The following is a 6,000-nucleotide window of genomic DNA, read 5'->3' on the forward strand; positions in this document are numbered from 1 at the left end:
GTACAATAAAAAGACCAGAAACTGACCCAAATATAAGTAAGAATTTAATATCTGATAGAGGAAGAATCTCATTGCACCGGGGAAATAAAAGACTATTCAATAAATAGTATTGGGACAACTAGTTCCACAAGCAGGAACATAAATTTACAGCCCTACTTCATCACAGACACGGACACATTCCCTACTGATTCAAGACCCAAACGTGAAAACAAAATTATAAGAATACTGGACAAAAATAAAGAACATGCCTTTATGAATTATCATTGACTATTTCTGAGATATGAAAAAGTTTAATGATGACTTTGATGAGCATCCATGTTCTCACTATAGCCTAATAAAACATTATAGAGTTGAACCTCAAAGTTTAGAGAAGGATAATATACACAGTGCTACAGAAGCACAGACAATACCAATTCAGACAGGGCGCAGGAGAGCCCAGTTATGAAATGTGGGTACAGGTTTTTTTAGACAGAGAAAACAGCATGTGCAAAGTCAGAGAAGCTGCTGAGCTATACATCATCTTCAATTGTCAAATCATGATTACCAATGCCAAAATGCCAGAGCGTGGCAGTTTACCAATCAGAGCTGTATTATCTGAAACACAGCTCTGAAGAGTTTACTTTGTGCTGTGGATGGGGAGAAAGGGATAGAGGGTAAAGACACAGGGGTGTACATAAAATAGAACACCCGAAGAAAAACAACTGTGCATAAGGCACCACTGTGATATGCACCACTCAGAAGTAATGAGGAAACCAATCTACCCTGGAGCAAAGGATAAAAATGCTTAGTTTGAGTACAGAGAAAATAAACTTTTGGAGATAAAATATTCAAATTTTAACAGGGACCTCAGCTTTCCTGTGTGAAAGGAATGTAGCTCCTGCTCTGGATATGTATTCCTGCAGCTTTAAAGAAGTAATCTATACTCCAGTCATACTTTAACAGATGGAGCTCTTTTTTTCATGCTCAGTTAGCTAACTTAATTTTCACTGAATCTCAGTAAGATAGACCAGACAGACACAGAATGAAAGACACCGCAACCATTATAACAACGATCACAAGAGTTTCTCAGCATTTCACATTATTCCCTGTACTTCTTGAATTTCTCACATTCCCAGGTTTCTATGTAACCCTAACATGTGGTTGAACTCTTTCTTTTACCCATTTTCCTGTCTCCCGTACCAAATTCTCTGCCAACTTTTATCTCCAGGCTAGGAATGTACCTCCAAAATAAAGTATTTGGCTTCTACTCTTTTTAGATACCAATTTCTTTAGAGACACATGATTTCAACCATCACCTTCAATCAAAATAATTTCAAGAATTCTGCCTTGGACTTTTCTTTTAATTCCAGCTACCTGTTATCTTCTTGAATATTCTGCCTCTGAGTCAAATAAATTTAACAGACCTAAAAACAACACAACGCACTCATGAACACACGTATACATAAATGCACACTTTTTAATCACAGCATTTCCCCCCACACCTACAAACAACTCACTCTCTTGAAGTCAACATGGCCCGTCTTTGACTCCTACCTTTCCCTTACATTCTATCTTTTCTCAGTCACAAATTTTATCCAGTCTTTTTTCACAATGTTTTTCACATCTGTCCCTTCTTTCCTACCTCCTACCATCACCAATCTAATTTAGGCACTGATTACCTCACTATTTGCTCTCCTGCTTCCAGTCTCTCCTCCCTCCATGTCATTGTGAACACATTGGTGGATGAATCTCTCTAAAACACTACTTTAAACCCTCTACTCACTTCCTCAAAGGCTTTTGAAAGGGTCAATAATAATGCCGAACATTTTAGGCATTCAAGGACCTAAAATTTTGCCTCCCATTTACAGGTCCAATCCATTTCTCCAATATTCAAGTTTCTCCTAAAAATATTCTTTTCCTCAGGTCTCCCCCTCAAGTGACACCACCATAAAACTTTTCGAAAGTATAGCCAACAATCTACTCCTATCACGCTGAAATTATTTTTGTAGTTTCCTAATTGCAAAGTAAATATTTAATCTTCTCACTTTATTTGACCTCACCATGTCATTCACAATTTAGTCTTACCTGTCATCATTCCCTACTACTCATTCCTACAGACTTTATGTTCAAGCCACAGCAAACTACTAGACTTTCTGTAACACATCTTGTTCTTTTGGAGTTTGTGCTTCTACATACTACTCCCTGCCTCTAGATACCTTTGGGGGGTGGGGGTGGGGGTAGGGGGGTATGATTCTGTGGTACGCTATTAACCATTTAACAGCCAGATGAAACAACATCTCTTCTGAAATTTCTCCCTACTTTATTACCAACATTGGAAACCCTGGTGGTGTAGTGGTTAAGTGCTACGGCTGCTAACCAAAGGGCCGGCAGTTCGAATCCACCTGGCGCTCCTTGGAAACTGTATGCTGCAGTTCTAGTCTGTCCTATAGGGTCGCTATGAGTCGGAATCGACTCGACAGCACTGGGGGGGTTTATTACCAACATCTTTGCTCCCAAGGTGCAGTATGCAGTTCCCTAATAGGATTCATAACACCACACTGTAATTTGTTTTTATGTCTTAATAATCTCACATACACTATGAGGCAGACAGCAAACACTTAAAAGTGGGTTTTAAAAGGCCTTCTACTAGGGCCATATTATTCTACTATCACTCAAGTATACTACATGAATAAGGAGCATGCATCACGGTTAAGAGCTCAGGCTCTGGAGCCAGACTATATAGGCATGTTTTCTGGCTCCAACACTTACAAGTCATGTAACACTGCACAACTTAATTAACCTCACTGTGCCGTAGTTTTCCATGTGTAAAAAGAGGACAATCAAAATACCTACCCTGTAAGGTTATGAGGATTAAGTGAATTTCAACATGGGTAAAGTGCTAAGAACAGTGACTGGCACAAAATAAGCATTAAGTACATATTAACTGTTATAACTACTATACCTTGCTTATTTTCTGACCCTTTCCACATGTTAATCTTGTATTTGGAATGGGCTACCTTCATTTTTCCACTTATCCAAATCTTACCCAAGTTTCAAGGCTTACCTCTGGTAAAACCATTGATTATTCCAAACTATAAATGATCATTCACTAATTTAAATTTCTACAGCAGTTTTCTGTATCACTCTGCATTTAATTAAAACTGCTTGCATCCTTCTGATTTCTCATGCATACGACTGTCAACCCAATTTCTATAAACTCATTGAAAGTCCTGATAACATCTCATGCATCATTGTGAGTTCAGACAGCCAGTGCTTAGGCACTTAGTCTGTGCTACTTAAAGTAATAAAACTCAGTAGAAACCTCAACTCTGATCATACTGCCTTTACAATCAAAGAAGGGGAGAAGGCAACAGGCTGCAAATGTATTAGGGCCAGGGAATTCTCTCATTAAAACGAGGAACTCTGATACAGTTCCTGAGAGAAAAAACCTGTCCTTCCACTGCAGGAGTTACGGGTGGCCCCTAAACTCCCCAACCAAATTGCAACACTGGATTCTCTATGAGAAATGGTCTGCATGACAAAACGATTGAGCACACAGAATACGGAGTCACACACATCTAGGTTTCACAGGGACCCTGAGCCTTTGTTCCCTTCTCTATAAAGTGGGTATAATAACACCTATTTCACAAGTATAACCTACCTACTGCCGTTGAGTCGATTCTGACTCACAGCGGCCCTGTAGGACAGAGTGGAAATGTTCGTAGAGTTTCCAAGGAGCCCCCAGTGGATTTGACCTGCAGACCTCTTGGTTAGCAGCTGTAGCACTTAACCACTAAGCCACCAGGGTTTCCTTCACAGGTATAGTACAATCAAAATTCACCCAACATTTAACTGCAGTGCAAATTTCTTTGGGAAAAGATTTAAATAAACTGAAAACACTGCAATTCATAAATAAAAATGAGAACACAATACAATTTTAGTTACATAAGACAACGTTGTATTAAATTAGCTGGTAGTATTTGTAATTCTCTTAATCACCAATGAGAAAATTAAACACATGCCATATTGTTAATAATACGGACTTGAGATGAGGGAAAGTTTTCACTACAAACTTTTTGACACTTTCTCTTTCTTGTTCAAAATTACTCCAAAATAGATATATTTTAAAAAGCACAAATGGTTTTAACATTCCAGTTTATAATTCAAATACACTTCTAAACAGAAATTAACCTGAATTGATGAAATCAAGAATTATTAGACCCAAAGCTCACATAATGATCTGAGTCAGTAATTTCAAATTAAGAGTTGTTCCAACTTGAAATTGGCAGTCACACACAGTCTAAAGGGTTTGTTTACAGCATTGACAAGATTAAACACTGACAAGACCAATCTTTTGTAAGATTCATCCGGGTATTTTAATAATAATTACTTTAAATCAACGTAATTGCTGAAATGCCCAATGCTACACAAATTAAACCAAAATGGGTTCCTCCTCCTTAAGGAAAAAATAATAGAACAAAAGTTGCAAGTGTTATTTTTAACCTGTGATATTTTCCAGTTTGGTGTTATGAATAAAATGCCCCTCATCCACTGGAAAACTGCCTTGCTGCTTATAATAACCTTTAAACTTGGTGTGTGTGCGTGTGTGTGTGTGTGTGTCATTTTAAAGACAGGCCGATTCGTTGCCTTAAGCTTGGGCCCTTAGGATACGGTGGTATGTGAGATTATTTAGGAACGATACATGTAATAGATCACAAAAAAAAAAAAACGTTAGTTAAGAATGTTTTAAGCATTGTGAACTTTGAACAATGTTGAAACGTTACACTATGAGGCTGAAAAGATGGTTTTGGGTAAGGGTAATTAACCTCTGGGTAGAAACTGAAGGGTAAAGTGCGGGGCTGGTGGAATTTAAGAAATGGAAAGGGGGAGTGAATGGGAGGAAGCGGGGACTTGGTAACCAAACGGAGCCCTGGTGGCGCAGTGGTTAAGAGCTCAGGCGGCTAACCAAAAGGTCGGCAGTTCGAATTCACCAGCTGCTCCTTGGATACTCTATGACCCAGTTCTACTCTGTCCTATAGGGTCGCTATGAGTCGGAATCGACTCGACCGCAACAGGTTTGGTTTTCAAGCGTTTGGTAACTAGGGTTTATGATTCAGAACGGATTTTTTTTGAGGCGGGGGCTGGGGGCTGGACACAGTCTTAGAAGAAGGGTGTGTGTGTTTAAAGGTTTGTACTTAGTGCTGAGAAACAAAGGTGACAAAGTTGGGGAAGTAGAATTCGGAGGTATGGGAGCAAGGAGAGGAAGGAATGCGGGGATTTCCAGGCTGAGGCTGACAAGTTCGGGGCGCGCGCGGTTGGTGCCCCCCTCTCTCCGGAAGACTGGCCCCTCTATTGCCAGGTCCGCCAGCCCGTCCACCCCGGCAGAGCCTTGGCCCTCCCGCTACACAGCCCTTCCCCGAGCCCCGGCCCCTCCTCACCTCAGGCCGCGACGCCTCGATCCTCCGCGCCTCCACGGCGCACGTTCCTCTCAGCGCCGGTCCAGGCTGGAACCTTCGGCCGGACGGCCGCGGCTCCCCACCTCCGCTGCGCCGGGAAGGCCTCGGCGCGGCTCCGCGGGCCTCTCGGGTAATCGCCCGGCTCCGGCTCGCCCCGAAGACACCGCGCGCCGTCCTCCTCTCACGCCCGGGCTAGGAGCTCCTCTGGCCCCGCCCCACGGCTCCCTTGCGGAGCCCGCCCCCGGGCTCTAGGCCTGCGCGCTGATTGGCCTCTGCGAGACCCGGCTCGCCCCAGCATTGGCTCAGCGGCCGCTCGACCAAGAGGGGGCGGGACGCCAAGGGGCTACGATTCCCGTAACGCGACTCCTGGCGTCCGGGATTCCGGTGGCAGCGCCGGCGTCGTCTCTCCCAGACAAGATCGAAGGACTCCCCCCAGCTCCCCTCTGCTTGCGGAGGGGTGGAGGGGCCGGAATGTTCCACTTTTCGTGGAATGAGGGGGCCTTGAGCGGAGGCCTGGGTGCTGCCTGTGCCTTCCGCCCTCCTCGCTGGCCGCGGTCCCTCGGCC

At 43.2% G+C, this 6,000-nt stretch overlaps 1 protein-coding gene across 3 annotated transcripts in view; it reads right to left on the reverse strand.

The window, feature by feature from the left end:
• Nucleotides 1–5,560, reverse strand: part of IL6ST (interleukin 6 cytokine family signal transducer) — a 54,985-nt gene extending 49,425 nt beyond the window's left edge. For 2 of the 3 annotated variants that reach the window (XM_003408043.4, XM_064272093.1), the window contains exon 1: nucleotides 5,418–5,555. The gene's annotated coding sequence lies outside the window, so the exon portion shown is untranslated. Of the gene's footprint in view, nucleotides 1–5,417 lie in introns of all 3 variants that reach the window. The other variant, XM_064272100.1, reaches the window with a different exon arrangement.
• Nucleotides 5,561–6,000: the final 440 nt, after the last annotated feature.

This window comes from Loxodonta africana, chromosome 2 (genome assembly GCF_030014295.1).
Source record: "Loxodonta africana isolate mLoxAfr1 chromosome 2, mLoxAfr1.hap2, whole genome shotgun sequence".
Classification (NCBI taxonomy): domain Eukaryota; kingdom Metazoa; phylum Chordata; class Mammalia; order Proboscidea; family Elephantidae; genus Loxodonta; species Loxodonta africana.